The 22,366-nt window shown below is 40.2% G+C and overlaps 1 pseudogene; it reads left to right on the top strand.

Moving 5' to 3' along the window:
• The first annotated feature begins 3,418 nt into the window (after positions 1–3,418).
• LOC148098142 (uncharacterized) lies at positions 3,419–18,525 on the top strand (annotated as a pseudogene).
• The last annotated feature ends 3,841 nt before the right edge of the window (positions 18,526–22,366 follow it).

Raw genomic sequence — 22,366 nt, 5'->3', positions numbered from 1 at the left:
TGCTACAGTCACACCCATGAACATAAATAAAACCTATAGCACGGAAAGGCTGATTACCACAACAAGCCATGACTTTACAGTAAAGCCATTTTGTGTCTGCTGTACTCAACGGCACACACTGGCGGAGTGTCAACAGTTTCAGCGGAAGAAGCACAGAGACAAAATGCTTTTTCTAAAGGAGAAAGGGCTGTGTTTTGGTTGCTTAGGTGCTGGGCACATAAGCAAGGACTGTGCTAACCGTTTGGTATGTAGGACATGTGGCAAAGGTCATCCCACTGTCCTCCATATTGATAACAATAGTGTAAGCCCTGAATGCTATGGAGAGCCCTCCTCTTCAAAGAATGTAACTCCTATGAAAACTTGTGGTCATACAGGGGCCGGAAGAGACAGCGGTTTGCTTTCCATTCTGCCAGTTCAAATAAAGTCTGTTAAAGGTAGTCATGTCATACAGACATATGCTTTTTTAGATCCTGGCAGTTCAGCTAGCTTCTGTTCAGAGCACCTCATGCAAAAGCTAAATCTTGTGGGCAAAAGAACTCACTTCCTGTTACAAACAATGGGTCAAGAAAAGGTCGTCTCTGCCCACTCACTTACTGGTCTTGAAGTTTCTGGTTTAGGCAGCAATGCCTTCTACGAACTTCCAGAAATCCTAACACAGGAAAGGATGCCTGTCACCATGAATAACTTTGTAAAGGAAGAAGATCTGATCAGGTGGCCATATCTGTCAAAGGTTCAAATTCCCCACATACTGGCTAATGTGGACCTGTTGATTGGATGCAACGCTCCCAAGTTATTGGAACCATGGGAGGTCATTCATAGCCAGGGGAATGGCCCATATGCTATAAGAACAGCATTGGGTTGGGTCATAAATGGGCCCATGGAAGATGGTAAAAGCAACTTGGACAGCGAGCACCTACCAACAGTTGTAAATAGGATATCTGTTTGTAAGCTGGAGGAAATGTTGAAAAGTCAATATAACTATGACTTTAATGAAAAGATTACAGAGGAAAGGGGTTTGTCAAGGGAAGACCTTAAGTTCATGAAGATTATGGAAAAATCTGCAACAATGGAAGATGGACACTACTGTTTGAAGTTACCTTTTAAAAAGGATAACATAAAGATGCCAAACAATTACTCCATAGTTAAACAAAGATTGCAAAGTCTACAACGAAAACTTCTCAACAACGAACAGTTGCATAAAGAATATAAAAACTTTATGGACGAGATGATAAGTAATGGATATGCAGAGCAAATACCCTCACAGCAGCTGTCTTGCGAAAATGGACGGAAGTGGTACATTCCTCATCATGCAGTTTACCATCCCAGAAAACGATCTATAAGAATCGTATTTGACTGTGGGGCATCATTCCAGGGGACATCATTAAACAAACAGCTCTTACAAGGTCCTAATCTCACAAGCACATTGCTTGGGGTTTTGCTTCGATTTCGACAGGATCCAGTCGCATTTATGGGTGACATAAAGGCAATGTTTTATCAAGTTAAAGTTGCCAAAGAGGACAGAGACTTTCTGCGTTTTTTGTGGTGGCCAGATGGAGATCTGAGCAAGGACATAATTGAGTTTCGCATGACTGTTCATCTGTTCGGTGCGGTATCTTCCCCGAGCTGCGCCAGTTTCGCTTTGAGAAAAACGGCTGAGGACAATAAAACTGAATTCCTAGACAAGGTATGTGGAACGCTGAAAGAGAACTTCTATGTGGACGACTGTTTAAAGAGTGTGGCCTCCACCTCAGATGCTGTTGAGTTGGTCAAAGATCTTTCAGCACTCTGTCAAAGGGGAGGATTTACACTGACCAAGTGGGTTAGTAACAACCGCACCCTGTTGCAAAGTATCTCAGAGGAGCAAAGGGCTAAAGACTTGAAAGAATTAAATCTTGACAGAGACAAACTTCCGGTAGAAAGAGCTCTGGGCTTGCAGTGGTGTGTGGAAACTGATACATTCAACTTCAAAATGGATGTTCCTCAAAAATCCTGTACTAGGCGTGGAATGTTATCAATATCAAGTTCTATTTACGATCCATTGGGATTTCTTGCACCAGTCCTGCTGCCTGCCAAAGGAATGCAGCAGGAGCTTTGCAAAAGGAAACTGGGATGGGATGAACCAATACCCCAAACCATGTTGCAAAAGTGGAAAGGTTGGCTCAGTGATTTGCAAATGCTTTCCCATTTCAAGGTTAAACGGTGTATACAACCAAGAGAGTTTGGACCTCTCTCACATGCACAGCTACACCATTTTTCAGATGCTGGTGAATCTGGATATGGAACTGTGTCATATCTGCGCATGCAAGACAACAGGAAATCCATCCACGTAGCATTTTTGATGGGCAAGGCAAGAGTAACACCTCTAAAACCAGTCACTATTCCACGTCTGGAACTAACAGCTGCTGTAGTTGCCGTCCGAGTGGATCTCATGTTAAGGGCTCAGTTGAGAATGAAACTCGAGCAATCTGTGTTTTGGACAGATAGTACATCTGTACTCAAATATATAATGAATGAGGATAAACGATTCCTTACCTTTGTGGCAAACAGAGTTTCATTCATTACAACTGCAACTAAACAATCACAATGGAGATATGTAAGCTCAAAGGAAAATCCAGCAGATGATGCTACAAGAGGGCTCAAGGCTGGGAACATTGTTCATAGCAGCCGCTGGATCGAAGGACCAAGCTTTCTGCAGAAGCCAGAAAGTGATTGGCCAACCAATCTAATGGAATGCTCCTTAAAACCAGAGGACCCTGAAATCAAAGTTGAGGCCACAGTAAATGTTACTCAAGTAAAAGACTTGCTTGATGCTACATGTCAATTGATGGTGTACTTCTCAGACTGGAGAAGACTCAAGGTTGCTGTTGCTTGGTTCCTTAGACTGAAGGCAATCCTTCGTTCAATGAGAAATAAGAAAAAAAGACCGCAACCTAACTCAGATAACCCAATTTATAAAGGTACTACAAAGGAGAAAGTAAAGAAAACACAACTGTATAGACTATCTTCAAAGGATCTTCTGGAAGCTGAGCTTGCAATTATTAGATTTTGCCAGCAACAAAGATTTGGAGAGGAGATTGCTGCGTTGTCAAGTGGGAAAGGTTCTGTGAGCAGACACAGCTCAATTTATAGATTAGATCCTTATCTTGACGATGAAGGCCTCTTAAGAGTTGGCGGGCGACTGACAAAGGGCTCCTTACCAGAAGAAATGAAGCATCCCCTTGTTCTTGCAAAAGATCAACATGCAGCAAGTCTCATCCTAAAGCACATTCATCAACAGCTTGGTCATAGCGGTCGTAACCACACCTTATCCACACTAAGGAAAAAATACTGGATCACAAAGGCCAACTCAGCTGTAAGGAAGGTTATCGCAGAATGTAATTTTTGCAGAAAATATTATGGAAAAGCCTTGGAACAAAAGATGGCAGATTTACCCAAAGAGAGAATTTTGCCAGATAACCCACCATTCACCAACGTCGGAGTTGATTACTTCGGACCTATTGAAGTGAAGAGAGGACGAGGTACAGCTAAACGTTATGGAGTTATTTTCACCTGTTTAGCCAGCCGAGCAGTGCACTTGGAAGTGGCTAGCTCTCTAAGCACAGATGCCTGCATTAATGCATTGCGTCGTTTTGTGAGTCGAAGAGGTCAAGTCGCTCACATCCAATCGGACAATGGAACCAACTTTGTTGGAGCAGACAGAGAGTTAAGGGAGGCTCTTGAATCGCTGAAACATACCCAAATAGCGGATGCTTTGCGACACATTGGAATAAGATGGAGTTTTAATCCGCCTGGAGCATCACATCATGGTGGAATTTGGGAACGGTTAATTCGTATGATCAGAAAGATTCTGAGATCCGTTCTTCAGCAACAACAGTTGGACGACGATGGATTAAATACGGTTCTATGTGAAATTGAAGCAATTTTAAATGACAGACCCATCACAAAGCTTTCTGATGATCCAAAAGACCTAGAGCCACTGACACCAAATCACATCCTTCTGATGAAAGGAAAACCATCTTTACCACCCGGACTATTTGACCCTCAGGATATGTATCTGAAGAGAAGATGGAAACAGGCTCAGTACATCTCAGATCTTTTTTGGAAACGATGGATAAGCGAATACCTGCCTTTGTTACAGGAGAGACAAAAATGGAACCAAAAGAAGAAGAATCTAAAACCTGGAGATATAGTCATTATAATGGATTCTTCTGCACCACGTGGTTCCTGGCCACTTGGGAGAGTTCTGGAAACCGTTCGTGACAAAAATGGACTCGTACGATCTGTACGGTTAAAAACAAAGACTAGTATTCTGGAAAGACCTGTAACTAAACTTTGCTTGTTACATGAGACTGTAATCTAAAAGTGTGTTTAAGTGCTCTTTACTTATGTTTATTTTTGTGAATGTATATGTCTAAGGTAGACTGTATTAGTGGCTCCTTATTTTCTTTGTGATTAAAATTGCCACGTCTGATAGCCATTGCAATTAGGGGCCGGGGTGTAGGAGCCATTCTTGGGTTAATACCTTATGTGGTCGCTAGAGGTCACCTTTTTCTGTTTTGATTATGTAAAGGTATTTAAGGTAGACGCACGTAAACGGCGTCGGGTGTGTCATTAATTGTAAGATGGCAAACAGTTTGTGACCGTTGCGCTGTTATGTGAAGTTGATATGGAATAAAGACCAAAAAGGACAAGATACATACTGCTGGATTTATTGGACTGTTTACTTAATGCGTGCATACCAGTGACATCGCGTCACCCCCGTTAACGACCACCTCAGTGGCTTCAAGCGTAGGCTTAGCCTCTATACCTGGTTTTCTTGTACCAGGGAAGATGGTTCAGTTCTTACCAGGGTGCACTGCCATCGTAACCATTGTGAAATCATCAGTTATGAAATCACTGCTCAGTGACCAATCAGAGCTCCTGAAAATAGCCTCGCCATCCCTGGGCTGCTTGGAATGCATTTTGTTGATTTCACTACCACTTTAACCACTTGAATCTACTCTTCCCAACCATCAGTTCAATGTCGAGCTTGGTATCATACGCACATCGGTCACTACATTATGCCAGCTCTCAATATTCATCAAATGACTCCTTCGCCATCTCCACGCCATCTACCCTTTAGTTCAGGATCTCCTGCTCTATTTTTACACTCCATTACAATCCTTTTGACAACCTGCCACACTCGAGGTCCAAGTCTATGTTTCTTCTTCGGATTCCTGCACTGCTCAGAGTTTAACTCTTCTACAATCAAATTCAGAATAAATCTTCATCTCTGCAACAGGAACCTTCACTCAGTCTCCAAAAAAATACCTTACCTTCTCTTTAAAATGAAGTAAAACTAACCTCATCCCTAAGCCCCATTAGCTCAACCTTACAAAATCCCAGCACCCCTCATCTTCAGACCCTCTGCTTATCACCTCTGCTTATCTATGATGCTACCAGGTCCTCACACATACTTCACATTCGCTGATTGTCAAGGTCATGGGTCGCTGGTCATTGCAAGCCTACCAATTATATATAACAATCTTCAAAACCTTTATAACACTCACTCATTACTGCTTCTATAGGATGCCTTCCTTTGGGATCTCCATGGTCCAGCAGACAATGCCGGTGCCAGCTAAGGCTTTCCCTTAATCCACAACCTCAGTTCATGCTTTTTCCACCTGCCAATGTGGTCCCAGTGAGTGAAAATCTTTTAAAACTTGATTTTGGGGTAAAGTCAGCAAATTTTGAAAAATTTTTAAAGAAAGATTTGCATACAATTCTGAACATAAAAGCTATGACCATTACATACAGAGAAGTTGCTTTTAAAGAGTGTAACATTTTCGTTTGGAGAATTATCCCACTTTTATTTGGTAGATATTTAAGTATCCATACAGCACTACATAAAGAAGATGTGCTCTACAGAGTCATGTGAACAGAGCTCTGTCTATGACAAACTCCCTCCAGTGTCTCAGCATCACTTCTGTTAGCAGTGTAGGAAGGCACTGCGTCGCACCATTAACTGGAATGTCAAATATCATATGTGAAGTGGAGTCTCTTCTCAGCAATATATGCAGTTGTCACCACCGGAGCATGGGATTAGCATTTCAGACACACAATTCCTCTACAGACATGCACGCGCATGCCAATGTCCACCAGAGTCAGTGGTTGTTGCTGACCTTGCCTGAGCACTGACAGGCAGGTTCTGTGGTGCGGCGCATTATTCACAGGGGTGAAACTGTCATAATTCACCCTTTCAGCTTGTCAAGCGAGGAGCTGAAGGGCAGGAAGCTTCGGTGCATATTTACAAGCTGGAATACACCATCTCATGCTTTGCCAAGACCTCCTGTAAACATTTGTGTCCCCTTTGTGTTGTTTTGCTACTTATTCCGCCTCCTTTACACAAAGGGGATAAAATGAGCAGCATTTGCCTTTGCAGCTTTGTTCTTTGTGGGTGTGAAATGTGTGATAAATCCTCCCCAGTCCAGCAATCCATCCCCATGACAATGATAATCAAAGATGCATTGAATCAAAGGACACCATACCTTCTCTACACACCCTCCATCTCTAGAACTTGGCTGTGATTTGGAAACTGTCAGCCTTTTTGTGTCTGCTCAGCTCTTTTTTTTTTTTGTGAGCGTGTCTCCGTGCTCCCACACCAGCCCTGGCATCAAATTTAACCAGGAGAAAGGGTGACTCATAGGGATGCCTCTCTCCTACAGGAGACCTTTGCAGCGATTACGGCACTGCACACCACACCATTGCAGCTAATTCACTCACTGAGGGGTGTCCTGTAAATCACAGTGGCCCCGTTGTTGCTGCTGTGGGGAGTGAGGCCACTGGTGGCAGCTCAAGGACCAGCTGACGGACTCGGCTGCTTGCTGTCTCCACACTCAGCAAAACACTACGACTGTCTTTATGGCTGGACTCTATACGTGGATAGATTGCCTGTCACAGAGGATCTCACTTTGGCATATAAGCTGGTGCTGCCAAAGCTCAGACTAACTGCCTGCTAAGCTCTAATGCAGCAGGGATAAGAAATACAGTCCTTCTTTTCAAACAAAGCCTCGGTGAAGACAACGACTGTGGAGTATTTGAAGTGTGTGTCTACTGATGCGACCGATACTGTGTTATAAATAAGAAGTATTATTATATTATCTTAACACCTAAAAGTTCAATTTACTCAAGTTTAAAAGGACAAATTTCTCTGCCATCACAAGCAAATCTGAGGAAATCAGATAGGTCTGTACCTGGATTCAAGGTATCATCTTTCTGCTAATCAATATACTGTGTTTACATATAATAAGACACCTGAGCATGGACACCTACATAAAAAAAGCCATGGCAAGCCATACTAGGGTTAGTAATTTCATTTCAAAACAAAATTCAGTCAGGACCACATATTGATCAAAAGATCAATACTTCCATCTGCAGACATTCACTGGCATGGCTCTGTTCTGGCACATCTCTATCCTTTCACAACAATGCGTGGAATCATATGGAGGAGAGAGCTCCACATCCTTTGTGTCCTTACATGGACAGCTACGAAAGATGGGAAGATCAGCAGGAAGACCCGAGCAAGAAAAGAAAGAAACTGATAAAGTCCGAAAAGGCACAGGAAGGAGATACTGGGGTGGATGTGGGTTACAAAGATGCTTGCAGATGCACAACAATTGTTTTTAGGCTGGAACTAAGGGATCGAGCCCAACTCCTGAAAAACAACCCCACACCATAATCCTCCTTTCAACAAACTTGGCACTTGGCACACTGCAGTCAGACAAGTACCGTTCTGCTGGAAACCAGCAAACTCAAACTCATACATCGGATTGTCCGACAGAAAACTGTGATTCGAGCACGTCTCAACTGCTCTAGAGTCCAGTGGCAGCATGTTTTACACCACTACATCCAACACCTTGCATTGTGCTTGGTGTTGTAAGGCTCAGATGCAGCTGCTCAGCCGTGGAAACCCATTCCATGAAGCTCTCTGTGCGCTGTTCTTGAGCTAATCTGAAGGCCACATAAAGTTTGGAGGTCTGTTGCACTTGACTCTGTTCAATATGCATCTCAGAATCCACCCTGCTCTGTGATTTTATGTGGTCTGCCACTTCTGAGTCACTTCCACTTTGTTATAAAAGCACTAACAGTTGACTGTGGAATATTTAGTTGTGAGGAAATTTCATAACTGGACTTGTTGTACAGCTTGCATTCTATCACAGTACCACCCTGGAATTCACTGATCTCCTGAGAGCGACTCGTTCTTTCACAAACGTTTGTAGAAGCAGCCTGCATGCAACATCAGAATTCAAAGATTTAGACAGGTGAGTAAATGCTTTTGGCAATATTGTGTATAAAAACGATATGAGCTGATGTGGGTTGGATTTCATCTGCTCATTTGCAGCTGAGCTGACTCTGAGGCCTGGTTGAACTAATGCCACACTCAGTTTCTGTCAAGTTCACAGGGAAGCAAAAGGAAAAGTAAGGGGATTTTTATCCGTGTGTGTGTGCACAAGATTAATGCCTTCTTTGTGATATTTTGGTCTAAATGAAGCGGTAGTCTTACTGAAACACAAAAATCTCTTTCTAGAAACAATGCCTCAGGCACTGTAGATAATCCACAGACCTCACTGTGAACTGTTTTCACTCTAGACGTAGTTGCACAAAAGAAACAGTCCCCCTGAAATCTTTACAGACATGATCACACTCGTGCTACAGTACTGCACAGCCACTGTTCAAGCTCAGCAGACCTACTTATTGCTTTCCATCATCCAATTCTGGGTAATGTGCACTTATGTGGTCACCTTGTACTTTACTCTTGTTCCACCAGAGCGAGAGACCAGAGTTTGGTGACCCAATGCATGCCACACTAGAACAAATCATGGTCACCTTTAGCCGGTGGCTCGTCTTGTGAGAGTTTGCGGTTCAGCCAGGTTTATGGCCCTCGCCCAAGTCACACCACAGGAAAGCCAGCTATTGAGCAGCAGGAGAAGTGTCATCGCTGAGGTTCCCTAACAAATTACACCCTTCACTTGTGGAGAAAGCTCAGCGAGCTCTTGGCGGGGAGCATGCTCTTGGCCGGGGTGAGGGGAAAACTGCTCTGAGAGTGCAAGAAACGCTCCTGAAAGCAAAGTGACACCTGTCTCATATTCAGTGGTGTCCCTCCTTTGAAAAAGAAGACAGATCACTCATTGTTGGTGTCCAAAATAGGAAAGACGTTCCGAACATACCGGAGGGACTAATATGGATAAACTGTGTCGTTCTGGGCAACACAGACAATGCTGCATTTTTATTCAGATTGTTCAGTTTTGTGCACTGGCCATATGTAAGTATACAGTTTCAGGAAGGGCAGTGAATAGAGCTGCTGCTGCATCTTTCTTTTTCTTTTGCATATTTATGCCAAGAAACTGTATGGTTCAAATTTCTGTCACTACTGATGTTGGATACAGTTTATGCATGTGTTCCCCTAAATGTAATTTCCTTAATCACTGTCTTCAAAGGAAGAGGGTGTAAAGAAAACCCTCTCCTGTCTGATCATTTCTTGATAACATTTACATTTACAATAATTGATTACGCAGCAGTGGAGAGTGGACTTTATCAAAGTAGATGTCTTTCTGAAAGCGCTGTAACTAAGTTTAAGAATATAATCCAGCCACTGTTATCATCGTCAATGCCCTGTACCAACACAGAGCAGAGCAGCTTTCTGAACGCTACCCCAACAGAGGTCGATTATCTTGTTAATAATTTCACCTCCTCACTACGTACGACTCTGGATACTGTAGCTCCAGTGAAAACTAAGGTCTCTAATCAGAAGTACCTGACCCCGTGGTATAATTCTCAAACACGTACCCTAAAGCAGATGACTCGTAATCTGGAGAGGAAATGGCGTGTCACAAATTTAGAGGATCATCATTTAGCCTGGAGAAATAGTTTGTTGCTTTATAAGAAAGCCCTCCGCAAAGCCAGAACAGCTTACTACTCATCACTGATTGAAGAAAATAAGAACAACCCCAGGTTTCTCTTCAGCACTGTAGCCAGGCTGACAAAAAGTCAGAGCTCTTTTGAGCCAACCATCCCTTTAACGTTAACTAGTGATGACTTCATGAACTTCTTCACAAATAAAATTTTTATCATTAGAGAAAAAATTACCAATAATCATCCCACAGATGTAATATTATCTACAGCTACTCTTAGTTCCATTGATGTTAAGTTAGACTCTTTTTCTCCAATCGATCTTTCTGAGTTAACTTCAATAATTACTTCCTCCAAACCATCAACGTGTCTTTTAGACCCCATTCCTACAAAACTGCTCAAAGAAGTCCTGCCATTGATTAATTCTTCGATCTTATATATGATCAACCTATCTCTAATAATCGGCTATGTACCACAGGCCTTCAAGGTGGCTGCAGTTAAACCTTTACTCAAAAAGCCATCTCTAGACCCAGCAGTCTTAGCTAATTATAGGCCAATCTCCAACCTTCCTTTCATATCAAAAATCCTTGAAAGAGTAGTTGTCAAACAGCTAACAGATCATCTGCAGAGGAATGGTTTATTTGAAGAGTTTCAGTCAGGTTTCAGAGTTCATCACAGCACAGAAACAGCTTTAGTGAAGGTTACAAATGATCTTCTTATGGCCTCTGACAGTGGACTCATCTCTGTGCTTGTCCTTCTTGACCTTAGTGCAGCATTCGATACTGTTGACCATAATATCCTATTAGAGCGATTAGAACATGCTGTGGGTATTACAGGTATTGCACTGCAGTGGTTTGTATCATATCTATCTAATAGACTCCAGTTTGTGCATGTAAATGGAGAGTCCTCTTCACACACTGAGGTTAATTATGGAGTTCCACAGGGTTCAGTGCTAGGACCAATTCTGTTTACATTATACATGCTTCCCCTAGGCAGCATCATTAGAAGACATAGCATACATTTTCACTGCTATGCAGATGACACCCAGCTCTATCTGTCCATGAAGCCAGATAACACACACCAATTAGTTAAACTGCAGGAATGTCTTAAAGACATAAAGACTTGGATGGCCACTAACTTTCTGCTTCTTAACTCAGATAAAACTGAGGTCATTGTACTCGGCGCTGAAAAGCTTAAAAATATGGTATCTAACCAGATTCTTACTCTGGATGGCATTACCTTGGCCTCCAGTAACACTGTGAGGAACCTTGGAGTCATTTTTGACCAGGATATGTCCTTCAACGCACATATTAAACAAATATGTAAGACTGCGTTCTTCCATTTGCGCAACATCTCTAAAATTAGAAATATCCTGTCTCAGAGTGACGCTGAAAAACTAGTTCATGCATTTATTACTTCCAGGCTGGACTACTGCAATTCATTATTATCAGGATGTCCAAAAAACTCACTGAAAAGCCTTCAGTTAATCCAAAATGCTGCAGCAAGAGTACTGACAGGGACTAGAAAGAGAGAGCATATTTCTCCTGTTTTGGCTTCCCTTCATTGGCTTCCTGTTAAATCCAGAATTGAATTCAAAATCCTGCTCCTCACATACAAGGTCTTAAATAATCAGGCCCCATCTTATCTTAATGACCTTGTAGTACCATATCACCCTATTAGAGCACTTCGCTCCCGCTCTGCAGGCCTACTTGTTGTTCCTAGAGTATTTAAAAGTAGAATAGGAGGGAGAGCCTTCAGTTTTCAGGCCCCTCTTCTGTGGAACCAGCTTCCAGTTTGGATTCGGGAGACAGACACTATCTCTACTTTTAAGATTAGGCTTAAAACTTTCCTTTTTGCTAAGGCATATAGTTAGGGCTGGACCAGGTGACCCTGAATCCTCCCTTAGTTATGCTGCAATAGATGTAGGCTGCCGGGGGATTCCCATGATGCATTGAGTTTTTCCTTTCCAGTCACCTTTCTCACTCACTATGTGTTAACAGACCTCTCTGTATTGAATCGTATCTGTTATTAATCTCTGTCTCTCTTCCACAGCATGTCTTTCATCCTGTCTTCCTTCTCTCACCCCAACCGGTCGCAGCAGATGGCCGCCCCTCCCTGAGCCTGGTTCTGCCGGAGGTTTCTTCCTGTTAAAAGGGAGTTTTTCCTTCCCACTGTCGCCAAAGTGCTTGCTCATAGGGGGTCATATGATTGTTGGGTTTTTCTCTGTATCTATGAAGCGCCTTGAGGCGACTTTTGTTGTGATTTGGCGCTATATAAATAAAATTGAATTGAATTGAATTGAAAGTGTGATTGAAACATGTTTCGATGAAGTAAGTTGAGCTCTTGGAATATTTTAATTCTTCACAATTTTCTCACTTTATTCCAACACTATTCAATAACTTTTACCACAATACTACTTGGTCACTTAAATACTTCATGTTGTCTTCATATTACATAATGTTCAACAAAATCTACAGGGGCCTATCCCAGATGTGATAGGGTAAGAGAGTACACCATGGACAGGTCACCAGTCTATCACAGGGCTATGCACTCACATGTATGGGCAATTTAGAATCACCAATTAATCTAGCCTTAATAACTGCATGACTTTTAACTGTGGGAAGAAACCAGAGTACCCAGAGAGGTTAAACCACAATAAACAGCAATAGCATCCTGTGGTTTGGAACAGGGGCGGATCAAGAAGGGTGCCATGGGGTGGCATGTGCCACCCTAAAATGATGTCTTGCCACCCCAAGTGCCACCCTAGTTTTGCATATGACAGTGTTGTTTATTAAAGTAAGATAGGATTAACATTTTGAGCCTAATTACAGTTAACAGTGAATATAAATTCTTAAACTGAATATATTGCATAGTGTTACCCCCCTCCACCATTAAGAAATGGTTCAGCCCATATGACAGAACGGCTTTATTTTTTGTTTTCAGTAGCAACCGATAGCTATGATTGTGCCAGAGCACATTTTGAACAATACCGTGGGAATTTCAGATTTCACACAGGTGGTTGGTTGTTACACTCTGGAAATGGAATGAAGGTGAGTGTTAACCCTCCGGGACACGCTGCACCTCCAAACCACATGACTGATTTAAACTGACATAGCAACAAGGATCAGCCACGCTGAGTCTTTCAGCCCATGTTGAAAATTTGGACTTCAAAGTATACACCAGTTCTTAAATCCAGAGTTATGGTAATATATATATCTATATCTATGTATAGAGAGAGAGATATTCTAAATACTATTGTCACAGGTTTTTTGTTTTGTTTTTGTTTTTGGGGGGGTTTTAAAAAAAAAAAAAAAAGCATTTTTAAAGGACAGTGTGAAAACAGTAAAGAAAAAAAATCCACCTCTTTCCTATTGGTTGAGAAATGTACCATGTGACCAATTTTAAACAAAAGTCAACACGTGGGATTTGGTTGTTTAGGAAGAGGGGAAAGTTTGGGAGTGACGGTACAGAGACAGAGCGAGCAAGTGAGAGAGAGAGTTTTGAGATGTGGGAGATTTGTGACGTTTAGCGTGAAGTGTGTAGTTAGTGTGTTGTGTTGTCGTGTGTAGTTAGTCTGTTGTGTAGTCATTCTTTTGCGTGTCAGTGAGGGCACTAATGAATGTCACAAAGGCAGATGTAAACATGTAAACATGTAAACACTGTTTCTAGGTGGTAAAGCGGAGTGATACACCTCCTGTTATCAGGCCTGCAGGGTTAATCGCTGTCGTGGTGTTCTCTGTCTTGTAGGGACAAACAATTTTTTTTAATACTGGTAAAAATTTGTGTAGGCATCTTATTGCGACACCTGATTGTTCTCTCATTTTAGTCATAGTAATATTTTTAAATGGTTGTACAAAGTTTAAAAAACGGCAGGTGTATTAGCTGCATTTTTAGATAATCAAAAGGAGTCAAAAATGTCCAGTAACCTCAGAGGGTTAACCCAACAAATCATGAACAATTAGGTTTAAATTTTTGTTCATCACAGTGCAGATTTCTGACATTTTGTGTAAATTTTAGCATGCAACAATTCGATTTTTTTTCTAACAAAAAAGTGTGAAACTTAAGTTGTGTTTGTAAAGCAACCACCCCATGTTGTGTAGCTTTCTGGATTTTATACTTATTGTGCTACATACGTATTTATTATACATGCTTAGCCCACTATGCAAGCTAGCCCACATAAAATCAAAATTCGCATGTTTTATGTAACTAACGTGTTTAATTATGTGGGCTACAGAAAACAATTAAGTTATAGATATGAAAAACATGTATACTTACTGCATTTGAATCATTTTAACTGTTGGTAACCACCTGCATATGTGTTTGGAGGGAAAAAAGGCTTTGATTTTGCGACTCCATTTGATTTCCTTGCCACCCTCATGCTACCCTAAGAAAATTTCTCTAGATCCGCTCCTGGTTTGGAATCTCGTGTGAGCTTGTGAATTTTGTGAGTCCAGGTAACTAACCACTCTTGCTAGATTGTATCATGTCATCTCAGTAAGAACAAATTAAGTTGTTGAATTTCATACAGATCCTACATGATTTAATTACGTCCACCATAGAAACACGAAATTATTTTGTCCAAATTACAACTTTTGTAAATGCAACAACCATCCAATTTCCTTTTTGAGTGCAGATGACACCACAATAATGTGATCCTTCACAGCAACAGAAGACAAAAGAAGACGAAACTGACCTCCACATGTAAACACTTTTAGCAGTGATGATGATCAGAGCCTGATATTGCCCAGTCACCAGGATCACCAGAATCACAGCCAGCAGACCCCAATCTGGCCCACTGGAAGGCTTGGAAAATGTGAAGGGAGAGATGAATTTTGAACTTTTAATTGTACTTTCACATGTTATATATTTTTTCCTATTGATAAAGACCTCCCCCGTACTACACTAAAGTAATAGATAAACATTTAAATGACAAAATGTTCCTGTTTTCCACTATCTTGTTTTATAAATACAGGATAGTCTGGGCAATGAGCTACCAAACCTTTTCTGTAATTGTATGCCTTTGTAAAATATAAAAACTGAGATGTAGTGTTGGAATTTCCCTTCTTTTTCTTATATTAAGACAGAGATTAAATGTGTAATTAAACATCTTTTAAACTGACAGAAAAGGAGAGTTTCACTGGTCTGGCCCGGGTAAGATCAAAGCGGGCTGTATGTAGCCCATGATGTAAAATGAGTTTGACATCCCTGTCCTATTTGCACTGATATGATATTTTTTAAAGGATATATTGCAGCAAAAAAAACCCCCAAAAAACTGTGAGTGTTTTTAATGTTGCGTCTTTCTTTCTCAGCCTCTTTTTTCCCCTATGTAAATTTCTGTTGAGAAACAATGGTCTCAGATAATGTTTCTCCCTTGCCGAAGCAAACATTGGCTATACATTCCCTTGCTTAACTGCTTTACAAATATAGTCTGTGCTTGGAAAGAGGCCTTAAATGTTCATATTGAGTTCTCTTTCCATTATGTTCTGCATAATGAAGTTGTTCATCTTTGGAGCTCTGGGGATTGAGGATGGCACCAGAGGACATCCTGCGTCCTATTGTTTCATAAAAATCTCTTTAAGAGGCCAGCACTGAGAAACGCTTATTAGTCTAATGAGAGTTACAAATACCTCTCTATTTTATTCTGTCCCATTTCACTCAAGCGGTCTGCAATTCACAGAATAACCATAGAGACAAAATGTTGCAGTATTTTCATGGTTGTTCCTAAATGTGAGCCTTATTTGTAAGATATGACACAGCCACCCCGCCTTCATCTGTCTAGTGGCCTTCCAGAATAAATGGTTAAGACTATGAATTCTTTGTCTCTCTGTATTTGCTCAACTGTGTGTCCCATACAATATTTAAAACATAATAAGATTGCCTAAGTAGGGGTCTACATTAGGACTCAGGATGAATGATCGTGCCTTTGTTTTGGAAACTCTCTCAACAAGACATGCTCTTCTCATGAAACAGGACATTCCCATTTTTTAATTTCATTTCCAGTTGATTAACATCAGCAACATGACTTGTTGTGCACAGCGTAATTGTGATGTAATCTGGGCAGGCTTTCTGTCGTGAATAACATGTTTTAATATTGATATAACTTAAGAAAACTAAACTATGTGTCAGCATGGTGCTGTGCTAGTTCATCATCTAACCATTGTTTTTAAATATGACGTGCTTAAACAATGTGCTGTTGCTAAATACTTTATAGTGATACAGAATTTTCACAGCCACTTTAAATTAGTGTAGAGTAACTAAGTGTACATTATACTCTAGGCTTAAGTGCTGAGGTTTTACTTGCTACCTTACTTGATTTCTTCCACCTTGACCAACTTTATTATAAAATACTTGAGCCATAATTCTCCAGGGTTTCTGAATGTCTTTCAAAGTTTTTCTTTGGACATTGGCTGGTTTTGAACTAACTCCAGTCCCTGTACCTGTATCTGTATCATTTTCAGAGGAGGTCTTTTTTTGTTGTTTTGTTTTGGTTTTTTTTGTTAAAACCAGAGATGGGCAGTGACACGTTACTTGTAATGCGTTACTGTAATCCAATTACTTTTTTCAAGTAACGAGTAAAGTAAGGGATTACTATTGCAAAAACAGTCATTCGATTACTGTTACTATCTTGTAGGAACGCTGCGTTACTGCGTTACTAAAACCGTGATTTTTTTGAGAGAATGTCTCATGACAGCGACGTAACCGAGTGCGACGTTCGTGACTACAGCTGTGTGCAGATCAACAATGGATCATATATCGAATGCGGGAGAGAGTATGAGCGTGCAGCGTTTAAAGCATGGAAGTACTGACCTTACTTTAAGTTTGATTCCATAAAAAGTGACAAAAACATTAGCGTCCGTTGTGCGTGGAAAAAAACCTTCTTTTTACAGCAAAAAACCCCCCCCCTAAACTTCCAAGCAAGCACCGAGTGTGCTACGACGTAATGGGAAATTCACAGAGAAACTCGCGGATTCTTCACTGACCGCTGCGGCACACCTGCACCAGGGCAAAGCTCCGCCTACCCCACTCCTGCTTTACAGGTGAAAATAGAGCAACAGGACCGCTAGTCTTTGATTTTATTTATTTTCTGCTGTGTTTTACTTGCATCTATTTGAAAGACTGAGTGTAAACACAAAAAACTATTTTATTTTATGTGCTGGAATGTGCAGAAAATAGGTTTAAATGTTAAACAAATTTCTTCCAGTCAGAGAATGTTGCATATAATTAATTTTTTTAAAAGATTAAAACTAATAAAACAAGTTTGAAAAAGAGACTTTTCCATTTGATTACATTTTGTATGATGGATTATGCCGAAAAAGTAGAATTGGGCTGAAAAATCTATTGCCTTATCACCTATTCAGGTTGTAAATCGTGTTTTTAAAAAGTAACTAAGTAACTAAGTAATTAATTACTTTTGAAAATAAGTAATCAGTAAAGTAACGGGTTTACTTTTTTGGGGAAGTAATCAGTAATTAGTTACTGATTACTTTTTTCAAGTAACTTGACCAACACTGGTTAAAACACTCAACAACAACAGTGACCTATGAATTATTCAAACATAAAAAGATACCTAACACAAGACATAAACCAACGTGTCTACACATAGCAGACAACTTAGCAGAAAACACTCTTTTAATTTTATGTTTACGCCCTCTGCTGTCACAAAATATAGAATTTGTTCCCATTTCTGTAGTTAAATCTACAAAATATGCCAAAGACAACAGTTTTACAGGCATAACGTAGCATTTTTGTGTTTTTGCACCAACAAGGTGATTCCCAAAGAGCTATTAGCTAAAAACTTGGCATATCTTGATATGGTGTGTAGTTTGTCCAGACAAGTTGTGGACAAAAGAAATATCAGGCCTAGCAAACTATATACAAATTGGATATACTTGTATATAGGTGAACTATAGTTCACTAATAAAGTGAACTTGGTGAACTTGGGTGCAGCAGGTGGTGGTGTTGCAGATCCTGCCTGTAAACGGTCTCAAATAAAAACAAAGAGATAAAGGACGACTGATGGCAGGGTAATTGTGGAGGATGAACTACTTAATTTCCTTGTGATAAAAATTAAAACTTCAAGTCAGGAAGAAATTGTGTTCTTGGCTATGAACACATTTGACTCTGAGGGGACTAAAGCCACCAAAAACGTTTTGTTTGGGCTCTGTCCTGCCTCACAGTGGAGCATTGGATATAAAGAATGCAAAAAGCTGTCAACAATATTAAACCCTGCCTCAAGGTGCTGAATGAATGTGGGGATAATATCCCTAGATTTGTCTCTTATCACCTGGATGATTTGCCGCCTCTTACGTACTCCAGTTTGGATGTTGTTTACTATGGTGAATGGACCAGCTGTGTACCGAGGTGGGTGCACTGAAACATGTAGTCACGGTTGATGTTTGAGAGCAAGTTGAGGCTGGCGCTGTGGAAGTCAACCCAAGTGTGACTGCTCTTAAGTGTTGGTCTGACTTCCTCTTCACGTGTTCCCCACAATGGATCAAAACTGTGAAGAAGGGCAGGCCTCACCTGAAGCTGGAGAAGGTTGTTTCAAGTTTATGTTGCGAACACTGGATGCAACAAGAGGCCTGGAATTGTATCTATCATTGGCGCTGGAGCTATGAGTACCATAAAAAGCTGTAAAAACTAAACTAGTAAGTGTGTTCCCAACTAAATTTGCCCTAAATTTGTAGATGCAGAAACACTTTATCATCTGTATCTTAAAGAGAAACTTAACAGAGATGCCACCTGTCAGAAAATTGAGCTCTTTCAAGGTTACTGCTGAATCTAATGAATCAAAAATTAATGCTATGATAAAGCCAGTTAGACTGGTTGTAGACTGGTGTATTGGTATACAATATACACAGAATAACAATAGATTTGTTATCCTTAAATGATTTATACTCCCTATTGAACTCCTGAAAATTAGGAATATCTTAGTAGGATGGCTCATATAAATGCCTTTATTTAAGATAAAAGTACTTATAATATATATGTTGTGGGTGGTTTTAATGCTCATCTTTCGCACAGCAATTCTCGGTCTGCTATCCACTTAATCTGTTTTGGGGAAGATAATGATCTTATTCTGTCAAGCAAAGAGTTACCGCTCCAAGACAGCTACACATATGTAAGTGAAGCTTGGCATGCTACATTATGGCTAAGCGTACAGTCGAGTTTTAATAGCTTACTTACAACTGGGCTCATCAGGCACTCTTCTTGGCTGCAGTGGTTATTATTATATTTACATGCTTCCAGCTCCCGTTTTTGCTCGATGACAACTTGTACCTTTCGACTCTCCTTTTTCTCCCACCTCGCGCTCACAGACACATAACGAGTATGGCAGTCCATTCTCCCTGCAGGACGGACTACACTGCCCATGAAGCTACATTCTGATTACTGCCTATTAGCTTAGCACAACAACAACAACAAAAAGGCCTCTCTCACCCAGGAAACACGCAGAGCGAGACTGTCACCTTGTAACCATGGCAACCGCAACGCTGCCGCCTGGAACAACAGAACGTAGCTGTCAAACAAAACCGAAACAGTCCTGACCCGCCACAATATGAAACAGGGAAGTACCGCCGTGTAATCCACAAAGTAACTGTATTCTAAGTACCACTTTTTTAAACAGTACCTGTAAGGGAATACAGTTACTCATATTTTGTATTTTAAATACGTAACGGCGGTACATGTATTCTGTTACTCCCCAACACTGAGTATGGGGTAGCTGTGTCAGACAATATACCTTTTACTTTTACTGTAAATGTGTTTACAGTAAAAGTAAAATTGCCAGCAACAATTGGAAATAACCATGTAACTAATAATGCTACCAGTGTAAAATGGTCAGAATTTAGTGACGATGGTGTATTGGCCTATTATAATAATACAGATAAATATTTAAACAACATTTATTTGCCTAAAGAAGCTATTTTGTGCAAAGGTGTCAAATGTAAGAATCTTGAGCATAAACATAAACTTTGTTCCATGTATGATGATATTGTGACTGCTTTGTATGAAAGTGGTAAACGATTTGATGTACAATGCAAGGATAATAAGAAACCTAATATCAGGCCTGGTTGGGAAGAACACGTAGCTATGTATCAGGATGAAGCGCATGTAGCTTATAAACTTTTGGGCTGGAAGACCTAAGAAAGGCCCAGAGTTTGAACAGCAAAGGCTTGCAAATGCCAGATATAAGTATACTGTTTTTACATCTAAAGGTGAGCAAGTTGTGAAAGCAGATTTGAAAATGGAGAATAATAATGTCACAGATTTTTGGAAAGTGGTAAAAATTCTTAATAATTGTTAAATAACTCTGCCGTGCACAGTTGAAGGTGTTTCTTGGACAGATAATATAGCAGCATTATGGAGACAGCATTACAGTACATTGTTCACTTGTATAAAAAGTGAACCATATGTGGATGATTCTGACATTGCTGATAAACCTCCAAGGATACACATGAGGTATATGAAACCATTCATAAATTATGGTTTGGATCACATTACTGCAGAACATCTAAAAAAAAAAAATGCTAGTTTAAGGCTAGCTCCTCTTTTAGTGCTCTGTTTCACTGGTTTTATCATCCATGTAATATTACCAGACTCGATGTTGTGTATTTTGCTTGTCCCAGTTATTAAGGACAAAGCTGGAAAAGTAAGCTGTCTGGATAATTATAAGCCAGTATTTCATCTAAGGTTCTAGAAAGAATCCTATTGGATAGAGTCAGTGTGTATATCTCTTCCCTGGGTAATCAGTTTGGCTTCAAGCGAAACATGGTACTGACATGTGTATATTGCACTTGAGGAAATGGTGAACTTGTATGGGGCAAAGATTCATCAGTCTTCATGTGTTTTATTGATGCTTCTGATCCAGTAAACCACAGGAAACTTTTTGTTAAATTAAAACGACAGTGACTTCCTGGGTACATTACTGGAATGCTCATCAGAAGATGCAGGTTAGATGGGAATGCAGTATTCCTGCCCCATTGGTGTTAGCAGTGGTGTCAGACAGGGTGGGATTTTGTCTCCAGGTTTATTTAATTTATATGTTGCAGATGACCTGGTGGTCTCAGTCCAAGTAGTGCTGGTTTCCAGCAGCTCCTTAATATATGCACTGAATATGGTGTGCAATGTGGTATAAATGAACAGTATCTTGAAGTCATGTCCTTAAGAAATGAGAAGAAAGTCCCAGGCAGACCTGACACAGGACCTGAGAGTCAACTGCTCCTTCAGTTCATTCAGTGTTCATCACAAATATATTGAGCTATGACAAATTACATAAGAACTGGACTGAAAATCAGTGACAATGATAAATCCATATTTTACTTACCATACTTACTTTTCTTTTTTACACAACAATGAATTTATGAATATAGAAGAGTACTATCAGTATTTTTTATTTGAAAAACATTTGATTGGCAAGATAATCATTTTTCAGTATGATAATGACCCCAAACAGACTGCAATGCAGTAAAATTATTCATTTTTGAACTGTTACCTTTTTACTCACAACTTAAGGGTGCATTGATCTGTTATTTGGATCTGATATCGACCCAGCACTGACCCAAAATCTGATACATTTCTTTTAAAAAAAACAACAACAAACAAAACAAAACTACCCCTTAATATCTAATCTATAAAAAAGGTCCATCTTTATTTTATTTTATTTTTTTTACTTCATGATCCACCAGCCTAAGAACTAACAAAGCACAGAGGAAGCTTTGCAGGAATTTCAAGCTTTCTACTCCATCAGCTTTTCCAGGTATACTTGGGGTAGTTTTTTTAGTGTTCAGAAAAGACTCTCACACAGCTGAAATGAAACTAAAGTAAAGAAGGTGAATGAGTGTGAATATCTTCTTTCTCTCATTTTGATTTCATTTATGTTGGTCCTGTTGTCAGGTGTTATTTTACTATGAGATACCAGTTCAGTACATTTATATCCTTGCACTGGGAGAAACACCCCTCAACCATGCTACAAGTGCTGACATTGCATAGTTTGTCCATCAGGGGGCACATACTCCACAAATACAACAACCAGACCATTAATGAGTAATTGATTTTGCGATGATACAAAAAAATAAGTTTGTCCTAGTAAGGACTCACAAATAACTACACATAACTAATGCTATAGAAATCTATTTGTTTTGTTTTGCCTTAATACATAAATAAATGATTCTCCGTCTCTTGCCGAGTGATGAATACAGCATATTAATCTAACACTGCAATAGAATCGTCACATCTGTGCTGGAAAAGGGTGCATCCCTAATTTAAGTATAACAAACAAATGCTAAAAAAAAATTGAGGTGAAGGATTGGACCATAATTTGCACAAATGTAGTATTATGCACGCTGCAGCTGTTTTTCAGTTTTACAGAGGTGAATCACAGGGAAGAAGAATCTAGTCCTCTAGCAAACTGGGGGTGTGCCATTGTTGGTGTGCCTTGTTTTACATACAGAACAGTAATTCTGCCCAGCGAAATTGTCAG

The sequence above is a fragment of the Neolamprologus brichardi genome, chromosome 16, assembly GCF_056152115.1.
Source record: "Neolamprologus brichardi isolate AB-2024 chromosome 16, ASM5615211v1, whole genome shotgun sequence".
NCBI lineage: Eukaryota > Metazoa > Chordata > Actinopteri > Cichliformes > Cichlidae > Neolamprologus > Neolamprologus brichardi.
This window is presented reverse-complemented; position numbering and strand designations above follow the sequence as displayed.